Raw genomic sequence first — 26,111 nt, forward strand, 5'->3', positions numbered from 1 at the left:
ATCAATCTTTAATGGAAAACAATATGGGCATTTGTGTCCATCATCCATCTGGCTGACTGTCCATCTGGACACAACAGCTTTCAGACCACACTGCTGTTTTTTTCCTCCAAGGTCACACAGAGAGAAATGTCAGACAGTGCAATGAGACACGCAGCAACATGTTCAGTTCCAAGCCTTCCTCATTTCCACTCAGGCAGGAGTAAAAACCATTGAAATGTGTTCGGCATTTCACAAATCATGGAAGGTTCCCATCTTTAGATTTCTCTCTCCACTAGAGCAGGAGGCCGGCTTTACACCCAGGCCGCGGCAAATCGGGCCGTTGGCCAGACGGTCGTCATTAAGAGAATTTACTTCTCGCTGTCTGCCGCTGCAGAGCACAGGACCAGATGTGATGCCCGTCTCCTGGGTTGCCAAATACAGCGAGACGCATCCCGCACCAGGGGAAACCATTCTAGAGAGCAGCTCTATCACTGCCAGGAGGAAACATCACACAGCTCTCTCCAGCTTGACGGCTCTTAGCCAAAGAGCCAGCTGTTAAAAGAGGAAGTCTGAGTGCACAGAGAAGAAGTCGTCCTGTGGTTTTTAGGCCGGGAGGGACTCCTCCAATATGCAAAGCTCTCTAGTGAAGACTGAACGAGGACATTTACTGGAATTCGTATTGTATGTACTGTACTGTCTCTGGCTGCACATTATCACCAATCTTTAATTCACCTGGACATTTATCAGAGGTACTTCCTTGTCAAGTGTATGGTTGACAACAAGACATACAGCCTATTAATGTGATTGTTTGATTTGACACATTTGAACAGAAAACACCTATACTTATGACTTAAAACAACAAGATTCTTCAGTATAAACTGTGTGGCAAAATCTCTGACAGCTGACAAATGTTGAATCATCTCGCAGTAAACTGTTTAGTATATTATATTGTGTCATCATATTCCATAACCCTACTGGGTAGTTTAACATTTAAGGGTGACCCATTATTCTTTTCCTCAGTTTCTGTCAGATATATAATGTAACATTGTCAGATGTTGATATTAAATGAGGCCCAAGTGTCAAATAATGAGGTAAACGTATGTAAAAGTAATCCCTGTGGTTACGAATAAGAGGGAATCATGCAAAGCTGTTCTAGTGGAGTGTCAGACAGAATATAGAGTTGGAAATGAGAACAATAGGTCCATTTTAACAATGGATCTTACACCAAATATGCTTTGTATGTACAATATGTACCTTCAGCCATTAGATATATGTGCTGTATTAAAAAAATATATAATATTTACCTCTGAAACGTAGCATGAATATAAAGCCTAAACGTCTACTCTCAACCTTGGACTGGTATGCTACTGATGTTCGAAGGCTCTTACCTTCTGTTGTCTTTATATCTTGAAGCATTTTATTTTGACAGCAACTTGGAAAAAAATTATATAATACCAAGCACCATATTGCATATGTATAAAGTAGACTTTGTAGATTCACACATAAACTGCGTGTATGCACAAAGAAAGGAATATGCATACAAATTCCACAAATACTCCTGATTTGGTTTAGGAAATGGCTTAACGTTAAAGGGTACCTTGTGCATCTGTATGAGACACTGAGGGAGGTCACAAAACGTGTATGCTGGAACTAAAGTTTGTGCGCGCACATTCTCACCACATATTGTTCTCTTATAAATACCAGTTAATGTCTGGAAAAAGGCGTACACATGGTTTTTGTGCATAAGCATTGTTTATATGTGTGGATGCAGGTGTTGAAAGCTAATGTTTATTGGTAGCATTTCTCATTATCTTTCTGTTTTTAAATGTATTTGCTTTTTTGTATTTATTGGCTAGGACAGCTGAAGATAGACAGGAAAGGGGGAAAGAGAGGGGATGGCACACAGCAAAGGACCACAGTTCAGATTCAATCCATGGCCACTGCAGCAAGGACTCTTGGTACATTGGGTGCCAGTTTTACCAGGTGAGCTACCATGGTGCGCCTTAACCTTGCTATTTTTAAAAACACATACATTTGTAAGTGAAATGGGAGAACTATACCAGCTGTATATGTGTAATCATAAATAATCACCAGAAATGAGGCAATCACAGTCAACACAAACACTGGCAAGAGGTATCTTAAGATCAATTCTATATTTTGACAGTTTTTATACTTTAATTTTAGGACAAAACCATTTTACAGTTACCAGTCTCAGGGCAGTGGTCTATGCTGAGCAATATTGTTACATTGCTAATAAAGTTACACACAAAACTCTTTTTATTCATCAAGTGGAAGTTTGTCTTATAAAACTACTACAGCATTGCAGGCGTCAGCATCAAAACAGTGTGACTTTATTATGAAACGGCACGACTGGATGTGAACTATTTCTTTTTTTCAAAAGGAATAGATACTGTTACCGGGCAAAACCATGCTGCAGCAGAGTTTTCAGTAATGCAATGAAGAAAATAATACTTATTTTCTCACAGGCATCCAAGTGTTTTTTTTTTAATTATACATATTAGAGTTCCATAAATCATGGAAGCTAAGACTGTCAATTATTGTAATCTTAACAAAGAATGTTCAAGAGAAACACTATTTATACATCACAAACACTTCTTTCAAGAGCAGCACACCGTTATTATGACAAACTCTGATCACAGCACAGTAACTGTTAACAGCAGGCATGATCTCCATCTATATGTTACAGCCCTTTAAGATTTGTTTCTTTCTTTGTTTCTAAGAGTTGTTAAGCCAACAGCTGTACTGCTTTAGTCTATCAAGGAAACAATATATTTTCAATCAAGGCCCCATGCTTTTAAAATTAATTACCCTGTATGAAGGAACCTCACCCTGACAGCAGGGTTAATACTCTACTGTATATGGATAAGATCATTTTCCATCATGAGGTATTGTTGGAAATATAAATATATAGGAAATTATATCAGATGTCATTCAGTATAACTGTCCAAACATTTAAATAGTAAATACAAACATGTTAAAATGTATCTCAGTTGAGTGTGTTTAACTAAAAAATGTGTCAATCAGTACAACAACAAAAATGATGTTTTGAAAATGAAGCATTTTCACTTTTGTAACAAAGACAACAATAGCATTTAAATAATAATAAATATAGTAATAAAAAAAGCATACTGTCAATATTTTAGAGACCCCTCAAAATTTCATAAATTATGTTTTCAGGGGAGATCATTTCTTATTAAGAAAAGCCAAGCTCCCCGGGCTCCCCTGTAGTTTGCACCGTGATTTTAAAAGACTTTTGTATTCCTAGATTCCATTGTCTGAACACTATATAAAATAGTTTAATGCTATACTTTAAAAGATTACCTTTTCTGAAAGGTTAATTATTATTATTACTGATTAGTTTCTGTTAATTTCTTGTAAGAAAAGTGTATTATTTTTCCTTAAATACAATGTTTTTGTACTCTCATTAGAGGCAAAATCCATTTTGCATAAATTAAGGTGAAGGTGTAACTGATGAAATGTGTTAATATGGTCAGTGTTCCTCCTCAGGCTGTGTGAGACTCCGCTGTAGTTCCTCTTCCTGCCCTGGGCTATTGGTCCGTGAATCTGGGGACCTGCAATCGATCCACTTGGGGCTATATAAAGGCTGAAGGGTTGAACTTCTAGGCCTCTTGACCACTTTCAACGCCTGGTTACACCTGTCATGTTTGTGTCTTTGAAACTGTTCTGTCAGGACTTAGTCTACAGTTTTCTGTATGTTGTTGTCGGATTAATGTCAGAAAGGTAGTGATTTTTCTGTAAGATTTCAGTTAATCAAGGAATAATTTCAAATTACTGATACCTGTACCTGTTAACTTGTATCTTAACAACTACATTTACCTCTATAGATGGTGCTGCCCTTATTGTTATATTCCCTTTTCTCCTGTTTCTCTGTGCTAATTGGGAGTTAGGTTTAGGGTTGTAACATTTCTTTTTGCGCTGTTTATTTAGTAATGTGAATTTACTCAGGGCTGGTTGGGTTGTTATTTTGGCCAGAACTCTCCCTGATGTTACATTTAAGCTTCTATACATGGTAAAAAATATAATACACTAAACAAATGGACTCCTCCTTATTTAGTTTCATGTCGCTCCCCTCTCCCCTGGACCAACTTGAGGTTGTAACAACCAGTCACATTGTGATTTTTCACACTCCGCACTGACATCATCTCCTTTTATTGTATTTTATCTAGGGAATGTGAACTAAGATGTCCCTTTACAGAGGGGCCATGTACACAGCTTACTCTAACCTGTCAGGGCAGGTAAGATCATTTTTTATTCATATTTTCTCATAAAACTTTCAACAGCATCAAAAGCCTAAGGACTAAATACAGTACAATGTGCTTCCAATATACAGCAAGGTTGAATGTAACGTTAGTATGTTGGAATGCTGATATGGGACAGAAACAGGGCTGTAATGTTAGCATTCAGCTCAAACAAAAGTTGTGGTTTGAGTACACACTACAATTTAAATGCTGAAAAAACACAAGTAACATAATAAGTCGGATAAAACGTCTGAGCCCAGAAGTGGCTGCACTAAAGAAAATAAACCCTTATTAGCCATGCTAGCAGCATGGGTCTGGGGGATGGCAATGACGACTTTGATAAGAACTGAAATATCTAAACAATTATTGGACGGATTGCCATGAAATTCATGTATCCCAGAATACGAAGCACTGACTTTGGTGATAAATATTTCAAACACTGCAAAGAGAATGAACTATAGAAACTGTATTTTCATCTGAGACCATCATCCAGTCAAAATTTGAATTTCTCCAATATTTTGATTTACGCCCAAATACGACCTGCAAAACTAAGGATCATCCGCATCGCCTGTACTCTGGGTCTAGAGCTAAATAGCTAATGTTTGCATGCTAACACAAGAAATTAAGATGGTTAACATTGTGAAGCATATACCTGCCAAACATGAACGTGGCACTGTGAAAACACTGTGGAGTTTAAATCGAATCAGAGCGGTGCCTTCGCGGTCTCACACAGCAGCTAGCTGTAGTCTCTTAGTCTTGTTATTTAGTAGATCACAACATAGACCTTCTGTGGACATCTCATTATTTAGTATATTACATCACCACCTCTCTGAGGAGATCTCATTATTTAGTAGATTGCAACGTAGCCTTGCTGTGGAGATCTTGTTTAAGTATGTTGCCCTTTTAAAATCATACCTACCTGCTTCAAGGCACACACACTTCATGCCCGCGAGGAATATGCAATGTCTTTGAAAAACTGAATTATACCTCACACTCACAACCTTTAAAGTTATTCTGAGATCTAACCTGTAGCCTAAATGGCAAATACAACTCCCCTACAGTCTAGCTACCAGTGACAGCTGATGAAATAACACCCACATTATGGATTTCACATTAGTATGAAGAAAAATAAGAAAATACTAGCCCAACACTATATAATGGCTACAATTACACCAATATCATAATTTGGTGTCACAAGGTTATACCTTCAAAGACTGCATCCGTTGGCCCTCTGGGATTCCGCCTGCAGCTACACATGCTGCTGTTTATCACAGGAATTCAAACTAAATCAATTTTGCCATCCAACACCAACTCATACACACACACTCCTATGGAACTGACCTTTTAATGCATGTCACTTGCTTGAAAAATCATAAATAACTTTGTCTATCACTAACACATTCTGCTTAAATGCCACTGGCTTTTTTGTGCTACACTTGTGGGACTCCTTATATCATCAGTCATTCCCATTGATCCCTCTCAGCTTCGTTTCAGCCCTGCCCTGATATAATCACATTTAGCAGACCGCACTTTGGAATAAGCTCTAATGCTACATGCAGCACTTCAAACATAAATCATTATCATTTCCCTACCTTAGTGTAATTATCACACATGAATGAGACTATAATCAGTACAATTAAAAGCCTCTATTGTATTATTTTTGATAACATTTTTCTTATTTCATAAACCCTGTTGCTACTTTTTGCAATGAGGATCTCCTCTTCAATAAACTGAAGAAAACAGAAAAGAATTAAACTTTAATTAAACTCTTAGCTTTGTCAGCACCCAGCTGCCCTGTCTGTAACCAATAAGCACCCTTCCTTCACAAAATGCAGCAGATTTCCTGTTAAGGTTAACCTGGTGGCACCTTATATATACTGTCAATAGGTAACACACAGTGTAAAATATACTGTATTGTAAATGCCATTCAAGGCTGTTAGTCCACTTAGCATCACTTTTGTTTGTGTATTGTATACTGTAAACAAGGTCCTATTTATGACAATGCTGTGGTCCAAAGTTTATTCTTGACCTTGGAAACAGCAACAGAGAAAACAATCATCTTCTTCTTCGGGAGATGGCGTTCGCCCTGTTGTCATGGAATTGTAAAAGCTCAGATTGCACAAATACTGATCAACAATACAAGCCTATATTTTACCTACAACAGTAGCCGTGGAAAATGTCATACATTTACAATAAACACTATAAAATAGTGAAAATAATGGGAAAAGTGTCCGTACAAATAATTTGCTAACTTAAAAAAATAGCATTTAGTGTTAAGTACTCTTGAGGACATCTTATTTGTTTTGAATTAAAAGTGTATTCTTCTCGACCAATTGGGAAAATGTTGTTTTCTACAACTAACGTTATGTGTAATGATCAAAACCCACAGGACAACCACTAAAAAGGACCTTGTGGTGAGATTGTTTTCCCAGCAAATACAATAAAGATTTACTGGCCTTACAATCAAGGACAGAAGAGTTCTTTAAAAAGTTCTACCTTTTCCGTTTCACTAAATCCTACCTGATAAAAGAGACCACATTACAAATTATTGTTGCATTTTAAAATCCTTAGGAGTTGTGTATCATAATGTAAAGTACATGGACGGACACAGAATAAGTCTCTCAGTGGTTTATTAAGTCTGTAGACTGGTTGTTGAGTTGACAGCAGTGGAAAGCTCTGTCTGACCCAGACCTCAGTTCCCATCTCACAGCGAAATTCTCCTCTCTGTCTGAAGGTAATTCAAAATAATGAGAGTATCTTCACTTTTCAAAAACACCCGGTCTCAGTATTCATTACTTTATTAAAAAACCCTTCCCTCGTCAGTCATCCCAGCACTTGCCTGTTATCTTATGCTTACAGCAGGTGTTGCTAGGCAACAGTTGACACCAGATTACAAATATTAGTATGTAAACAATGTTTAATAGTCTATGACTCTGCAATTAAACTAAAACCACTGAGCACCTTAAGATGTTTGATGTTACAAGGGCGGACTGTGAGAGTAACACTGCAGTAGTGTGTGACATCACTACGTCAGAGTGATGTCACAGGAATGACATCAGCCGTCTGTGAACACCAGACCAAAACCAGTCACATTACTGAGTGGGGAGGGGTCAAAGGTCATTATCACATCCAAAACCAGAGACCATCTTTTAACAGATACGGGTTACGATCTTTATCCCTGTATACAACCACTTATTCTCCAGTGACTTACCAACGTCATGTGATGATAACGGAAACTACTTCCATGACCACTGGCAAACAAGATCCACAAGTAGCCCAGGTTTTGGTTTAATTTAGATTTATTTTGTCCTCTTCACATTTTATATGCACTAGCCTACTATTCAAAACTTTGAAATCGCCTTCCACAAAAGCCTCTGTACAGGCAGAGGGTTGAAACGACTACTACTTTTTCTTCTCTGATGCTTTTAGGTTGATGAAAGTCATTTTTCCAAATATATTTTATTTTGTATGAAGGGTTTACAAAAGAAAAGTCATGTTTTGTACATGGAGAACAAAATGCTGTACCAGGGTTCAATCAGACCGACTACCGAAAGTAGTATGGACTGAAAAATCACAGTTTAAACCTATTCAATCTGACCATAGAGTAGACTGCAGAGGGCCCAAAGAAAAACAGGTTCACAACACAGTCCAAATACAAGCACCGTTTTAAGTACTGACAGGGTCCCTTGGAAAACAAATTCAATATCAACTAAATAGAAGTTTTATTAATTTATATATTATTCTTTTGGGGCCAAAACTGTCTCAAATGTACATTTGGTGCCTGAATTAAACTATTTTTACATTACAATAGCCATTATTGAAGAAAATAAGTAAAACAATGTAAAAGGTGACAGGACACAGTCACAAATCCCTCATTTAGATAATAATTAATATTCTGAGATAATAACAGTGTAACAAACTTATCAGTAATCACCCTATTGGGTTTACATTGTTGGGAATGAATGTGTACCCTAATAAATGGGTGTTAGCATTCCCTCCTAGGATGCACCTCTGACCTTTATACTGACCTTTAGTTAGTATAATTGGAAGAACACAGTTAATAAAACACAGAAACATTTTCTCCAGCTAGTCTCTGGATAACATAGGTCTATTAAACATAAAAAGTCATCCATGCTCTAGGAACAGATGTAAGCTTTTGGATGGCTTACACAGTCATAGAGCAATGGCATTATAACCAAATAATTAGACCTCGTTGTAAGGAACTGAAATGACATTTGGCTTTGTCGATTGTCAGTTGGTCACTGCATGTCAGTCTCAGTCATAATAACTGGAGAAAAGCAGGCCACTATTTCACTGGACTTACTAACCGTTTATCATGGAAAGTCCCCAGATGGTTCCAAAAGTAGCTCAAATTATAACAAGCCGACCGAAACAAATTCCCCAGACCAATCAATCATATCTATGGAAGGCAAAATGCAAAAAAAAAAAAAAAAACTTTAAAAATGACGATCATGGTGGAGCTTTTATCATTCAAGACAGTTGACATAATTTCACTAGTTGAGTAAACCTCAGAATCAGAAATACTTTAATACTCTAATTCAGTTATTAATTGTGTGAGAACACTTTGTCAGCAATGTGATTTAAATTCTAATATAAAAGCCTACGAATAAAGAGAAGGCTAGAGGACTTCTAATTTGAAAAATCTGCAGAAGTTTAGATTCATTTTGCAAGTGGCAAAGTGGAATGGCAGTTAATTAGGGAATAAAAATAGTATTTCTGTTTCCTGAAGGGGGAAAATTTCTGATGTTTTAACAAAATTAAAAAACCCGGGAAAAAAAAAAAAAAAAAAAAATAAAAAAAAAAAAAAAAAAAAAAAAAAAAAAAAAAAAAAATTTAAAATAAAAAAAAAAAAAAAAAAAAAAAAAAAAAAAAATTAAAAAAAAAAAAAAAAAAAAAAAAAAAAAAAAAAAGAGTGTAGGATGATGTATTATTTAGTCATGTGTCACTTGTATCACCTTACTGCATGTGGATCAGTGGTTCCCAAACTTCTTTTAAACAATGGCACCCCTTCAAAGAAATTGTTGTGTCATGGCATTCTCAGCCACCCAAGCTCCAATATATGTATACAGACGATTATCAGTTTGAACAATTTTAGTCACATCACAGACAGTTCAGATTGGTGGTCACACCTCCTCCACTCTAGTGCTCAACACCAGAGCCCCTCAGCGCCGGGTGCTCAGCTCCCTGAGGTTCACATTGTGCACCCATGACTGAATCCCCCAACATGGGGATAACTCTGTTGTGTAGTTTGCAAATGACACCACCATCATCGGCCGGATTTCAGACAATGATGAGACATCTGGCGGAAATCAACAATGTTGCACAGTGGTGCATAGAAAACAACTTACGGCTCAACATCAGCAAAACCAAGGAGCTGACTTAGGAAAAAGGAGGCAAACACACACACCCCTGTTTACATCAATGGAACTGAGGTGGAACAGGTGAACAGTTTTAGGTTCCTGGGAATCAACATCACAGAGAATTTTTCATGGTCATCTTGCATCCCCACCCTGGTTAAGAAAGCACAGAAACAATTGTATTTCTTTAGAAAACTTAAGAAAGCAAAATTCCCATGCCAAGTTCTTGTTAACTTTTAGGAGGAGAGATAGAAAGCATCCTGACTGGAAACATCACAAACTGGCATGGGATGCGCGTGGCCCAAGACAAGAGGACACTGCAGGGGGGGATTAAAACTGCCCAGAAGATCACTGGCAATCAGCAGCCCAGCATCAGTGATATCGGTGAGGTGCCTGCTTAGAGCCCAAAGAATACTAAAAGACAGCCACAGCCTGTTCACCCTGCTGCCATCTTGGAAGAGGTACAGAAGCTTCTGCTGCCATACCACCAGAGTTAAGGAGCGCTTTTTCCCTTCCCATTACTTTCATTTTCTCTAATTATAATAAGCTCATATTTAAAGTGTACAAGGACAAACTAACTAAAACAAGAGAAGCTGCAGGCATTTTAATGGGACATGTGAGTGTGGAGACGGGCACAACCTGCAGGTGGGACTCCACTCCATCTGTGTTCATGTATACCAGAGGTGAGAGTGCCACATCACACATACAGTATGTGATGTTGGGAACATGATCAGACAATGATGGATACCTGTCTACCACCAGCAGCGAAAAACCTGTCTGTTAAGCCAAGTAGTGTTGAGTCTGTGGCACTGGTCTACGTATGTGCTCCTCTCTACAGTATCTGCATATATTTATAGATAACCGTTTTATTCAGTCTGACACAAAATATGTAGGGAAAAAATATACACATTTGATTCAAGATTCAAGAGGTTTATTATCATTGATCCACGGTTTACCGCTATAACCTTGTCAAAAGAGTGTGTTTTAAAGGTAAATATGATGGGATGCATGTCTCATCAGCCTCTGACACACACGTCTCATTGGCTTCAGGTGAAGGCTTTAGATATTGTGCTCAAAGTGACATGACATGTCATTCTCCTAAGGTGGACTGCTATCCACTGGCACAGGCAGCAGGAACAAAGACACACCTATTGTTCAATAAAGTAAGGAAATTGAGTGTTTGGCACTCAGATCTTTGGGGATGTTTGATTTACATTTTTAGCCACAAAGCTGTCAGAGGTTTCACTGATGTTTGACACTGTAACAAGGTTTTAATCTTCTTTCTCACGTGTCTCCCAGTCAAAGTAATAGTTCTTACACTGGAAAGAGAATAAGCCCACTTTATATGATGCTCAATATGAATTTGTTTTTGTTGTAGAAAAGGGAAAAAAAAACTCACCACATATGGCCCGAATATAAACAGTTATTCCCTCCAGGAGAATGCTATGCGCAGGTGAGTTGGAGGCAATTCAAATGCAATGGAGCAAGCAAGCTTATATTTCCCAAAATAATATGGAGCCAGCCAATACTTGCAGCATTTTTCAACAGCCTGCCAACTTGCGACCCACCGCACTTACCTCACTTGGGATTTTAAAGTTTTTCTCTGGAATATATTGAGCACAGAAGTACCTTTCAGAAGGCTGCACGTACATCATTTATTATTGCAGTCCTTTAGTTCTGCCTGCAACGAACTTGAGAAAATCTTTTGGTCACCAACACTAATGGTTTCTGCAATTTTATACAAATCTGAGAATACTGAGGTGTGATGCAGTGAATAGGGTCAAATGTAAAGAAAGATATATTATAGGTAATAGAATTGAGTGTATGTGTTGCTTTTACTCTATGTGTTTGTGAGTGCCCAGGCATGGAATAAAAAAAAACCAGAGGGTATTTATTGTATTTATTATTATCTTTTCTCCAAATTTTCTTCAAATCCCAAACTCTGAATTGCAGTGACAAAGGGCCCTATTCAGTAGTGCATGATCTGGGGTGTTTTGGGCATTAACATGAATTACACCAATCAGGGTGTAATCTTGCATTCCCTTTCAGAGGCACATTACTATTTGAATGGCGGATTCAGCAAGTTTGACAGTGAACGTTTTTCTGCTGAGGAAAGGGAGCTGCTCGTGTGCATCCTGCCTGACTGTAACAGGCATCTGTAATCTTCTGTCAGATGATCTGGAGACTAATGCCAGCTGTCCCTATGCACTCCTACCTCTAACAGAACTCAGGCAGGTCACTTGCAAAGAAATGCAGCGCAGCAGGGATTATGTAAGGGACTAGTATTAGCAGGGGACCTCATGATTTATAAATTCAGACCTGCCTGAGTCATATTAATAGCTGTATTTTTTAGTAGATTACGTTATAGATGGGATACTCAAAGTAAGAGCTGTAGAGCTCCATTTCAGCGCACCTCTGCCAACTAAAACCATGCAAACCGTGCCGATTGCGCTCTTTGAAATTTTCATTATGGACCAGCCTCTGTGCTGAAAGGTGAAGAAAACTGAAACACTGGAGACAGCTGCAGAGACTGCTCCGCTCACTGTAAAAATAGCTTAACTGATCTTGTATAATACATCCATGACCTAAATAAAAGATGCGACCCCAAATCACAGAAAATCGCACAGAGATGCCTGTCCCATCCATAACTCCATTTGACTGCATATGAACAAATGTACGATATTTTTTTTTTTTTTTTAGAATGAGCGCTGTGTGTAACAAGCAGAATGTATGCATGCTGTGAACACGCCTATGTAGAGGCATCTTACTATCTGAATAATACACCCTTTAAATAGGAAAATACTTGGCACCATTGATTTTATACCAGGTTTTTGTTGGACAATGATGCTTTCTGCTGTTTTAAGACAGCAATGCGGCAACAATGTGCCTGACCACACCTAATACGCTCATTAGTGCGAAGATGGGCGCAGCTTCATTTACTACTTAGACAATGTGGGCACTAGGCATGAAAATGAGCGTCTGTCCAAAAAACAGCAAAGATACTTGTGCCCTGCGCCCTTTGGCCTGGTGTAAAATAGGGCCCAAAGTGTGTTTACTAGGGATGTCATAAGAACCGAAAATTTGGTACCAAGTCGATGCCAATGTCCTGTGACAGTACTCGTTTTTCTACTGTATTATAAGTACCCTAGGACTGGAGAATCAATTCTTCCTGACCTGACAGCGCACCTCCTGTACAAATCTCAAATGCAAGTTGTGTTGTTTGGGCGACTTTATAAAAAAGTCAACACACACACACACACACACACACACACACACACACACACACACACACACACACACACACACACACACACACAGAGAGAGAGAGAGAGAGGGGTGGGGTACCAGTACCAGTGTGTGTGTGAGACACAGACCAGAGTAGGGGTGTGTGTGTGTGTGTGTGTGTGTGTGTGTGTGTGTGTGTGTGTGTGTGTGTGTGTGTGTGTGTGTGTGTGGAAAAGAATACTGAAGGGAGAAGCAAGGTGAGCAGATTAAAGTAATTTGTGACTTAAGTAGTGAATGAATTAAGTAAATAAGAAAACAGCCATTAGAAAAGGGGCCACTTATTGTTTTTGTAATGTTCAAATGTTTTTAAGAAAAGGAGTATATTTTGAAGTACATGAGATTTATTGTTTTGTTTTTTAACTGTGTCTGTGTATCAAATTGATATAGAGAATAGGAAAATTTACTGGTGTTGGTATCTACTACTACATTTCTAATATCATGACATGCCTAGTGTTTACATACACAAGTATTAATTAAGTAAATACCAGTTATTTGTTGCAAATGTAAACATCAAATCTCGGATTCATAAAGCTGGATAGGCTTTGGGAAACCTGATTATGCAATCTGGACTACAGAAACCAAATACTATGGCATGTAAATAACAACACTACAAGTCTACTACACTGAACAAAATTATAAATGCAACACTTTTGTTTTTGCCCCCATTCATCATGAGCTGAACTCAACTTTCTCTATGTACACAAAAGGCCTATTTCTCTCAAATATTGCTCACAAATGCTGTCTGATCAGCATCTTGATATGCCACATCTGTGAGGTGGATGGATTATCTCGGCAAAGAAGAAGTGCTCACTAACACAGATTTTGACAGATTTGTGAGCAATATTTGAGAGAAATAGGTCTTTTGTGTACACAAACAAAGTCTTAGAACTTTCAGTTCAGCTCATGATGAATGGGGGCAAAAACAAAAGTGTTGCGTTTATAATTTTGTTCAATGTATGAACTGTTCTTACAGTGGTGCTTTGAGCTAAAAGCTAGCGTCAACCTGCTAACCTGCTCACAGTGATAATACTAACTACGAACCTGCTGATGTTTAGCAGGTATAATGTTTACCATGTTCACCATCTTAGTTTGGCATGCTAACATGATAACATGAGAGGGAAACGTGTATGTGTGTCCCAATTTTCATGGCAATCCATCCAACAATTGCTGAGACATTTCACTAAAAAAAAAACCACACATTTCAAGCTCATGGTATCCCTAGAAGGAAAGTCAGAGAATCACCAAAGTCAATAGGTCATCTGGCAACCCTGAGTGTACTTTTGTGCCAATCCATCCACTAGAGATATTTCAGCGGATGAGTGATAACCATGACCTGCTGGCAGCACCAGTAGAAAGGTCAGAGGATCACTAAAGGAAATATGATTTATCCTCCAGGATACTAGCGGAAAATAGTGTGGATTTCCAGGTTTCTAATCCTCATCTGCCATGTGAGGAGGTGCAACATCAACTGAAATTAAAAAAAATGCTGATGATTAACAGTGTTATGATCTGCAAAAAAATGTAATAAAAAACTGACAAAGACAATGCAGAGCATAAAGTGTAAATGGCTCCTGCTTCCTTTGCAAGTTATAGTTGTTTTCCCCCTGAATTGTATTGTCACTCTCGTCTTCCATCAGTGATAGTCAGATGGAGAAGCCAAATAAGTTCTGACAGACAAACTGGGTTCATCCTTAACCACCGAGGTAACTAAGCAGTCACAGATGTGAAGAAATTAAAGGTTACCTTTTGCGTTTCTGTCATATCTATATATATATATATATATATATATATATATACTTTTACAATGTCAGATGTTGATATCAAACAAAGCCAACAAAGTATGAAATAATGAGGTAAACATAAACTAATCCTTGTGAGCTTTTTTGTTTTTTCTGTGTATGGTTATGAGCTGCAGGCGAGCATGGCTGAGCGTGCCAACGAAGTACAGGAACATATTCAGTCCGTCTAAGTTATCCGACTCTTCCACTCAGGACTTACCCTTCAAGTTTTTGTATGCAGAAAGTGCTTTTCTGTGGGGGAAAGTTACATATTTTCTATTTTCTTCCTCTGATGTGGTGCAGTAACACCAAGGATTTACCGAGTTTAGTGATGGATATATTAGCCTTACTTCTTTCTATTAGCTAAGCGCCAGCTACTGCTAATGGAAAGGGGGCTGGAGGCACCGCTCCTGGCGGTTCAAAGCTCTTGTACTAGAGATATAACATTAAACACAAACTGCCCCAGTGCTCTGAGCACCCAGTCTGGGTATAGCCACCTAATAGGACAGCTAAGATAGCTGCAGGCTAACTAGCTAACAGCAGCAGCTTGTGGCCGGCTAAGGTAGCTAAGGATATATTTCCATAAGGAAACTCCATAAATCACTGAAAGTTGAAGCAGGTCAGCTGGGGCACATCAGAGAGAGCAGGCTTCTGCAAAGTTCAGAGGATGTCGGGCTTGTGGACCGCTTGTTTCAGACAGAGGATGAACTGAGGGGCTGCAAAAAGTCCCAGTATATTAGAGTAACTTTACTATACTGGGAGTACAGTTTAGTTTTTGAAGAGTGAATCATGGAAAGAAAAGCTGAAAATAACCATTATAGGTCTTCTTCAAAGACCTAACTGCACACAGACGATTAGAAACCTAGATACTATTAGGATCATCACAATTATAATGTTATGTTCATGTTTCACTGTTTGGAATAATAATGAGTATGTGATGATCTCATGCTACTCTGCTACTTTTGGCGTAACCTCATACCGTAGGAGTTACTAGTGAAAAGACAGGACTCACTTACTTCAGCTATCCCATTTGCAACAACGCCAGTTGTGTTTGAAATGCAGTGGCTTTCAAACATTTCCGTATTGGCCTCCTTTAGTGGCAGGAAAACTTTCATCTCATCATAAACCAATAAACAGTGTTGGAAGTAAACAAAATAAATCAAAAGTTGCGGACTGCAACCAATTGAATACCGCTCGCCTTCCAAGCATGAAGGAGAAACTATAGTGGCCGTGAAACTATCTAGAGCCAGTATTTAGTTTGTCTATTATGGTCCACTGTAGAAATTCTAAGGTAACAAAAACATGATTATTTTATTTTCAGGTGATTATACACTAATAAAAACATAGTTATGGATATTATATTCTATTTCTGCCATATTCTATAAATAGAGCCCCAGAAATCTACACACCTTTAAACTAATGAATAATTCAAGTCAAAATTTGCCAAACCTCTCAGTTTTAACAAACAAAACTACACAGACAGTTAACCCGAGAGCAAGATGTCATATTGTGTTTGCTTTGATTTTAACTGACATGTTTGCTTGTTGAGCATCATCTGTCAAAATCTGTCCATCTTACTTGGACAGCATACTTCACATGCTGTGCTGTCTAAATGAATGTTTTTTGGCTGTACAACCCCCAGGGGTATGTGTAAGGCGGAACACATTTACTGTGATGGGTTGCCATCATTTGTATGCACATTGTGGTGTCTTTATTTTTATTTTATCACTTTGACCTTGATTATTATGGAAATATGAAACATAATTTGGTGCAGTACTTACCTACATTACTGTGCCCAGCGTGTGAAGTAGTTTACTGGAAATAGGTCTGATTAAACACCTTTAGCTGCAGACACTCAGTTATATTTGATAATCAAAGAGTGTAAAATGTGTAGCATTCTTCTTTTTATTGTGACAGTCAGTCTGTCAGTAGAACAACATTGCTTAATTTTGTTCTTAACGAGCGCAGGGATGTCGAAGGCCCGTACCAAACAAAGTGAAGTAGTTCATTACGTTCAGCAAAAAGAGAGCAGACAGAAACAAAATGAAATGCTCTTCGCCTGCTATCACACTAGGAGATGTTTCCTTTGTTGTCTCTGAATCACTTCCTGGCTTAGTATGTCCATGGGGAACTACCGAGACTTGTTGCTCTGTTTGTCCCATTCATTAGCATTTTTCTGCTGCAGAACTGCATTTAATTACCACACAGAGAGCCCGTTTACAGCGATAATGAGAGAGACCAAAGCAAGCAAAACTCCCCATTACACGGTTAAACACTATATACAAGAAAAGCAAATCCCACATTACACCCATTTGTTTTCCCTCCATATGTTCTTCTTAAAGAAAGATAAAGATTCAGCAGTCACATATTGCTCTTTACTTCAGCACTAGAGGCTTTAATTGGTCACTGTAGGGCCGAGACATGGATGAATGAGGGCATATAAAGAGATCTGTCCAGACTGAACTTATAATTTAAGCTCCCTTTCCTTGAAACATCTTAAGGCATCCACAGCCCAAGATATCATTCCACAAAAGGTGGTTGCACAATATTCAACTATCCATGACAGCAACATGGCAGAAATTACAGTCTGTAAGCCGGAACAAATTGTTTAGCTGTATGCTGTGTGGGTTTTTTCGAGAAATCTAATAAATACCTTCAACGTGACAGCACTGCAAGTCTAAACCTTTCCTCCTCTCATCTCTCCCTGCTTTAAGACACAGGCAATTGAGTGTGTACTGTAAAAACCTTCTTCAAGCATCTCTCCTTGCGTCACTCACAGCAGATACAGTGGCTCACCAAACTGGAACACAAAATTATAGTGTCCCAATCAACTAGTTACCAGCAGACAACACAACTTGATTCATGCAAACAATTATTTGAGGCAGCAGAGCAAAAATAAAGTCATAAAATGCGAGCATGATTTTATTACTTCTACTCTTTACAGGCACCATTTTGTGTATTCAGTGCTGTAAACAGTTTTATTAGTGTTTGACAGCAAAAACTAAACAGAAAGGAGAAACAAGTGTTTGAACTTATATTACTTACTTAATGTTTTTTTTTTCATTTATGGTGCTCAAAGATCAAGTAAGACTGAATAACAAGAATTAACCAAGGATAAAGAAGGTAGATAAAACAATTTATTTTATTTTATATATATTACATTTTATTTATAATTTTCAACGTTACAGTCTAAGCAATGGAGAAACCTTCTCGATTGGTTTATTGATTTGCACATTTGTCTATTCATCCTGTTCTATTATTGGAGAGGGCTTTGGGTGTCATGATTTTGTGGTTAACAAAAGAACATTGAAGATTTTGTTAAGAGTTGTGATGAGCTTTGTCTCAGGGAGTATTTTATATTTTTGCTGGTTTTTCCTAACACTGTACAGGGGTTTATTGACCTATTTACTGTCATTATTAGATCAGTATTTTCTATAGAGTGCATGTTGTGTGTTTTCCAGTGTGTCACTTCACTGCTTTGTACAATTTAAATTTAAGCGTGCCCAGGTGGCTATAAAGTTATTGCTGATTGATGTACAGTATGTTGCTCTTGTTGTTGCTCTTGTTGTTGTTATTTGTTATATACAGTACTGTGCAAAAGTTTTAGGCAGGTATGGAAAAATGCAGTAAACTAAGAATGCTTTCAAAAATGGAAGTGTTAATAGTTTATTTTCATCAATTAGCAAAATGCAGTAAATGAACAGAAGAGAAATCTAAATCAAATCAATATTTGGTGTGACCACCCTTTGCCTTCAAGACAGCATAAATTATTCTACGTACACTTGCACACAGTTTTTGAAGGAACTCAGCTGGTAGGTGGTTCCAAACATCTTGGAGAACTAACCACAGATCTTCTGTGGATGTAGGCTTCCTCAAATCCTTCTGTCTCTTCATGTAATCCCAGACACACTCGATGATGTTGAGATCAGGGCTCTGTGGGGGCCATGCCATCACTTCCAGGACTTCTTGTTCTTCTTTACAGTGAAGATAGTTCCTAATGACCTTGGCTGTATGTTTTGGGTCGTTGTCCTGCTGCAGAATAAATTTGGGGCCAATTATACGCCTCCCTGATGGTATTGCATGATGGATCTGCCTGTATTTCTCAGCATTGAGGATACTATTAATCCTGACCAAATCTCCAACTCCATTTGCAGAAGTGCAGCCCCAAACTTGCAAGGAACCTCCACCATGCTTCACTGTTGCCTGCAGACACTCATTATTGTACCGCTCTCCAGCCCTTCGGCAAACAAACTGCCTTCTGCTACAGCCAAATATTAAAAATTTTGACTCATCAGTCCAGATCACCTGCTGCCTTTTTTCTGCAACTCAGTTCCTATGTTTTTGTGCATAGTTGAGTCGCTTGGCCTTGTTTCCATGTCGGAGGTATGGCTTTTTGGTTTGGTTTGGCTCCGGACAGTAAATGGGTGTACTGGGTCCCACTGGTTTCTGCCAGTTCAGAGCTGATGGCACTGCTGGACATCTTCCGATTTCGAAGGGAAATAAGCTTGATGTGTTTTTCATCTGCTGCATTAAGTTTCCTTGGCCGACCACTGCGTCTACGATCCTCAACATTGCCCGTTTCTTTGTGCTTTTTCAAAAGAGCTTCAACAGCACATCTTGAAACACCAGTCTGCTTTGAAATATTTGTCTGGGAAAGACCTTGCTGATGCAGGATAACTACCTTGTGTCTTGTTGCTGTGCTCAGTCTTGCCATAGTGTATGACCTGTGACATGAAACTGTCTTCCACAACCTCACCTTGGAGTTTGGCTGTTCCTCACCCAGTTTTAAGCCTCCTACACAGCTGTTTCTGTTTCAGTTAATGACTGTGTTTCAACCTACATGTGACATTGATGAGCATTAGCACCTGTTTGGTATAATTTGTTGATCATACACCTGACTACAATCCTACAAAATCCCTGACTTTTTGCAAGTGTACTTATAAGAATTGATGCTGGTTTGAAGGCAAAGGGTAGTAACACCAAATATTGATGGGATTTAGATTTTTCTTTTGTTTGCTCACTTTGCATTTTGTAAATTGATAAAAATAAACAATCATTATTTATATTTTTGAAAGCATTCTTAGTTTACAGCATTTTTTCACACCTGCCTAATACTTTTGCACAGTACTGTAACTGCTTGATGAAAGATGCTTGACCAAAGCTTAGCTGTTCAGTAAATTTACCATATAATGCTCGTAGGGTATTGGAGCTGATTTTTGTAACTTTTACTCTCTACTCATTCTCCTTGCACCTGTCTGAACATATGTACGCAGGGATCACTTTTCCTGTCTCAAGTCCACAAATTGAAACGATTCTTCTTCAGTCATAAATGGAAAAAATGCTCAAATACAACTCCAGCTAGAAGACACTGTCAATCACTGTGCATGACACTTCCATACCAGTGTGAACCATTGAGGTGTGAGGAAGATTAGGGGTAGGATTACATTTTGTTTAGTGTTTTTCCCTCTGATGCTTAAAATTAGCACTTAATCATCCTGAGAACACCATAATGGTCCAATTCTGATAGCTGTATACTAATAAAAACAGCTTCCTGTCAGGAGAACAGAAGGCAACTGCTGGTCACCAAATTGGTTGCTGTGTATAAAGAAATATTTGTTTTTGTTTTTTTTGCCACACGAGTATAGAACTTAACCTAGTGTTTTAGTATTGACAACCCATCATAAGCCTTCTGATAATCTTAGTGAAGTGCTGTTGTTGCATCCCTCCATTACAGTAGGTGTAGACACCAGCTGAATCAATGCCAGAGTGCTGCAAAACTCCTGGCAGCATGTAGTGAGTGACTTTAAAAAAACTTGTCTTGGCAGTTTTATTTTCCTTTTTTTTTGGCATTTATCTAGACTTGTTCACTTCATTTAACTAATATGAAGTGTATAACCTTTGGTTGAAATGGCCCCACTCAGCCTTGAATGTAAAGCAGGGCTTTGCCAACTTGCTCCCTTGACACCTTACAGTGTACTGAGGCGTGAGATTCTGCTGCCATGTTGGCTCTTTCTATTTCCTCAGCCAATTTCATTCACTGCGTAAGGAAATTTGCATGCAAATAATGCATATCTATACTACTCACATAGTATAACAGACATGCATTGTATGGACACATTTATCTATGGCTTAAACCTCTGGACTGATAAAGTGGCAGAAAACGAGAGAGGAAAGAAAAAATAATGAATACCAAATGTCATGGCATATTTACAGGTTCCTGCTTTGGACGGCTGCTTTTGGACGTATGATGAAAAATGACTGTACTCTAAGCTCCGTCCCGCTTAGTAATTGTTGCTACGCGTATGAAGCTTTTCTTCTTTGCAAGGCACATATGCAGTTTATAATTATAATGGTGGAGGAATTAGCACTTGAAATTCTTTAATCTCAGACAGAGGTAGACAGGCTTATCATCTCTAGCCGTCCACTGACAATTTTTGCCTCCTGAAATGACAACTGCCCCTAGAAAATGTTGTCAGCCAGCAGGCTAATTAAGCTAAGGTTAGCTCCATGAGCAGGTTGTAAACGCCATCTCTGGCTGACTTCTTAATATTTCAGGCTGACTCATAAATGATAATCCTGTAAAATGGGTCTTATAATGCACTTGATGGCTTCATACATGATATATTGCTAACAGACTGAGGCCAACCCTGCATATACCTGGCAGCGGAAAAAATCTGCATCCTTACCAGTTGATTGACATAGAATACATGAAATTAAAGAAGCAGCACTGTTCTTTTACTGCAGTGTAGCACTAGTTAGACCTGGTATTGTGGTATTCTGAACTGAACAGATAATCCTCGATTCACGTTTGCTGGGGTTTCTGGAGTATAAACTTCCCCAAATCCAATAAAGAGCTGTTGAACTCTGGTAGCATCCGGGACTGACCTCTGCAGCTCAGTTATTACTGCAGGTAGTGAGCTTGTTAGCCAAACGTGTTAATGATTGCAGGTTAAGTAACGTTTGCTCTTGTGTTTTTGCTTCAGTAAGTAAAGAAGCTTGACGGAGTGGTATACCTAGTTACAGTTTCTAAGCTATGATTGGACAATCACTGTCCAAGGGAGGGGTTTAGCAACTGGTCAATTGGGTTGTAATTTTGGAAGTTAAATGCCATAATATTATTTTAATAATCTTACCTAGTGTTACTGTAATTTAAGACAGTAAGAAAGAGCATCATTTCATATTTGAGTGTTTGTGGCCATCATAAGCGACATTACATTATCACTCTTAAAGACAAAAACATGAGCTTGTAAATTAAAATGTTTTGTTTCTAAAGAGAAAATTAGAGTTGTGTGTGTGTGTGTGTGTGTGTGTGTGTGTGTGTTTTCAGACTACACATGAGGCTGTGCTGAAAAATTCCTTTTTTTTTTGCAAAAGCACAAAAAAGACATTGTGGTTATCCTCTTTGTTCTTTTATTGTTTTGTAAGATGTGCCAGCCATACAGAGTGATGCTGAGTCACACACCGAGCTTTCCAGAAAACGCCTAATTACTCATGCATAGTAGATACAAAAATGTTGTTTTGTCTTCGAGAGACATTTCAGACTATGAAAAATTAACACAGGACCATGAAACAGGAAGGTCAGTGCACACTCTTTCAGACACTTTTCTATTTGTTCTTGGCACTTAAAACCATGCAACTGAAATATAAATAACACCAACAATCTCAGGTGTTATTTCCCTTTGTGTTTAGCCTTTGAAAACACTTGAAATTATTCTGCTGTCGGTTACAGTGAATCTGTATCACACACTGCTTGCAATTCACTCTGCTCGCCTAAAAGAGAGGGAAAGAGAAAAGTGAATCCTTTACTCAGTGGGGCATTAATAGCTCTACCCCATACAGTACCTATTCAGATGTGAGATTGGCTAGTAAGAATGCCAGAGAGATGAATACGGCAAAGGTGCACGATTAAGGAATAAAAAATGAGTTACAAAGAAGTTGCAGCTATGACAGATCTGTTGGCCTCTGGCTGTTGGGTCCTTTTTTAAAGAATTCTTTCAAGGAACAAAGGTGGACTGGTAATCATGCCTGTATCACAGTTGCAGTCGTATTAATGAGCTAGGAAGAGTATTACATTGCATTTACTGAATTGTACTTGCTCAATTAATTTAATTTAAGGTTTATGAATTAAAGAGGAGTTGCGTAAATTATAATTCTCAATTCACTTGACAACTCGGGTGTGAAATCCTTTTTCCTTTTTTTCCTTTAACTCTCTAATTTCCAAGTGCAGCACCTGATCATGTCTCCGTGCATTAGAGCAACCGGATCTGACTGCAGATAAAATGGAGCGGCGAAGAAGCCAAAGGACAGAAGAGGATGGTAGACGTGCATTCATTAACAGATAGCTGCACATAATGAGACTAACACAAACTGATACAGCGATGTACGCAAATGGGGAGATGTCAAAGTGCATGCGTATACGTACAAACCCTCCAGAAAACACAGAATATGCAAACATAGAGACTTAATTAGACATCGACTTCCCATCATTCTTATGAATAGAACAAGCCTCAGTTTTCTCAATGTGGTTTTGTCAGGCTCAGGAGGTATAAGCTCGAAGCTTTCCTTCACCAAGGCATCAACATGAGTGCCTCCTACACCTGACTGGATGAATGTGCTTTCTGTCACTGGTCTTTATTTACTGGAAAGACACACTGGCTGTTCTGGAAACTGTAAAAAAATCTCCTAAATTAGGCAAGAAATAGGCCATGTAATTTCAGACTTATGCATGCATTATTTTAGATATGCAATGCAGAAAACTGAAACGGTATTCACGAGGAATTCTGACACCAACTGGAGTCTGCTTTTAACAGAAAAATGTCAGCATTAGTCAGTTGTTCCAACAACTTATAACAACTTATGTTGATGTATTTTTTTTAACAAGAGATCTCTTGCAGTTATGAATGTAATTAGTGTCCTCTCTAAATAGCAATGCTGGTAAAGTGACATTAAAGTGTGTGTCCACTCATTTTTAAGTGCATTTTCAATTTGCACATTAAAAAGGGCTAAGTGGAAACACTGGAAAATCTAAATAAAGTGGAAATATAGCAATCACATTGTTATGCCTGGCTGAGGTGGAAAAGTTGTAGTATTGATGCAAACAAAATGCAACAAAGTGCAATGGAAAGAGACTTTGTGAAGAAATTATGAAGCATGTAATTTTAACGTCACTCAAGTTTCCACTGAAGAGAGGAAAACATCAGATCTATGTGGAGCGATGAGACTGTTAAGTTCCGCAAATTATTACATGAAACAATTAATAACGCCATATTTCCATCATATTTTCCACATTGTTTTCATTTGTTTGAGCTTTAGATGGCACTCTTTTAATGACATTGCTTTGTTGCATCTTCTTCTGCAATAGTTTAATAGAACCCAGAAAGCTGCAGAATTAGTGCCACCAAATGTTTCAATCTTGATATCTCTAACTCCCAATATTCACATAACAGCAGTTGATGTAAACATGCATTCATTTCCCTTTTTTTCTTTCTTTGACAGTTTTCTGGAAATGGATGGGAACTTGACTATTGTCGGGGCAGTTACCAGGATGTCACAGTTTCCCCAACCTGGACTATATGGATTTGGTTGCCCTAACTTAACCAGACCTTCACCATAGATGTGGTGGATTAAAAAACTTACAAACTGTTTTCTGAACATCAATTTTAGAAGCAGCTTATTTTGTTGTGTAGCACTTGCTGGTTAGTTGGTGCAGCTAGTTACACAGGATTAGGGTAGTTTATTGAGGCCAAAAAATTTTTTGTCTGAAAACACAAATCCATATTACTCTGACAGTCTTAAATCCGCAACACAAACGGGTTGCAGTGGAATTGAAAATAATAAGCAGTTTGTGTACCAGCTATAAATGCTACTGATAAACAGTCTCCATCATAAAGAACATTACTTAAGATCAGTAAAGTTTCAGTTCATCACAGCTTTGTTGAGCCTCCAGATAAAAAGTGTTAATATAGTCCGTGCTGACATGGTCTAATTGCATTCACAGTTCATAGTCCTACCAACTATTAAAGTTTCTAAGGAAGATGTGGTTGGGACATTAGTAATATAAATTATGGTTCAAACTTGTTGCTTCACTTGAAATGCTAGTATTGATAAGCAATATCACTGATTTTTAATGTCATGTTGCTGTAGTTGACAGTGACTACAAAATGCGATAAATTACAAATTATCATTTGCACAACACCTTTTCCCTCACTAAAGTTTGTGGGGACAGAAAAGTACATTACTGTTTTGCAAATGTTGCATCATCTAAATGATAGCTTTTCTATGTCATTATCATTTAAAGCCCATATCGAGTAACGTAAGCACAAAAGAATGCATTTAATGATGGACTGTGGCAAACATAAATGAGGTGTGACAAATTTGATTTACATATTTTCCAGCATAAATTACAAATCAGTTAAATTTGTGGAAATTCAGTAACATGCAGATACATTTCATTGAAGTAAAGCTGGAGATAGGTGGTGTCTTTGTTTTCTCATTATCATCTAACCAAAATAAATCAGTGGAAAGTCATTTCTCTGTAAAGTGCATTACTCATCATAAAAAAATTAAAAGAAAGAGACAAATTGAACTTCATTTCCTTTTTCTCAAAAGACTTTCTGTCCTCTTGAGTTCCAGTAACTTTCTTGCGTCTGCAGCTAAAGATAATGTGTCGTGTGTGATGTTTTAGTGTGGTTATCTACATTTCTGTTACATGCACGTTGGACATCTGATCACCTTTTTGGGACAGATGGGGCAGTTGAAGAGAGTAAATCTGATGGCTGCACATCTGTTTTTCAACTGGCTGATCTGGAAGTCACTCTATTACTGAAACTCATTACACAGGGTGGAGGAGACGGTGACTGATAAACCTCCGCTGAGTCCATCTATTCTACAAGCATATTCAATTAAAAAATTCATTTGTCTGAGGGACTTTACATTAATGTGTAATGATACTGTGATATTCATGAAACATCAGTGTCTATGACCTTGTCCTTTATAAATAGAAAGTGTCACCATTTTTGTCCCTGTGTAAATGAATAATTTCTTGCAAATGTGTTTCTCTGTAGTCTTGTGTTATGTGCCATGTTTTGTTCTGGAGAGTTATGCTACAAACATACAGAAACAGTGGATGAGGTGACAATGTCATGGTTTTACTGCCTATGGGCAAAAATGTTCCTGACATGATGGCGATGCTAATTAGGGTGGGATATTAACTTCTGGGTCTGATAACCTAAAAGTCTGCTGCTCATTCTAAGGTAACAAAAACACAATGATTCTTATTTTCAGGTGATTATACAGTAATGAAAGCATACCTATGAATAATATATTGCATTTTGTCAATGGATCCTCCTAAATGTTACACACTGGACCTGTAACAGATATTGATCTTTAAAGGGTGATTGCAAAGTGTCTAC

General features: G+C 38.1%; 1 long non-coding RNA gene across 1 annotated transcript; it reads left to right on the forward strand.

Moving 5' to 3' along the window:
• Positions 1 to 1,839: 1,839 nt before the first annotated feature.
• LOC127374947 (uncharacterized) lies at positions 1,840 to 24,479 on the forward strand. Its single transcript, XR_007887296.1, has 3 exons — positions 1,840 to 1,962; positions 4,188 to 4,256; positions 24,196 to 24,479. It is a non-coding gene; the product is annotated as an uncharacterized LOC127374947 (long non-coding RNA).
• The last annotated feature ends 1,632 nt before the right edge of the window (positions 24,480 to 26,111 follow it).

This window comes from Dicentrarchus labrax, unplaced genomic scaffold (genome assembly GCF_905237075.1).
Source record: "Dicentrarchus labrax unplaced genomic scaffold, dlabrax2021, whole genome shotgun sequence".
NCBI classification, from domain to species: domain Eukaryota; kingdom Metazoa; phylum Chordata; class Actinopteri; family Moronidae; genus Dicentrarchus; species Dicentrarchus labrax.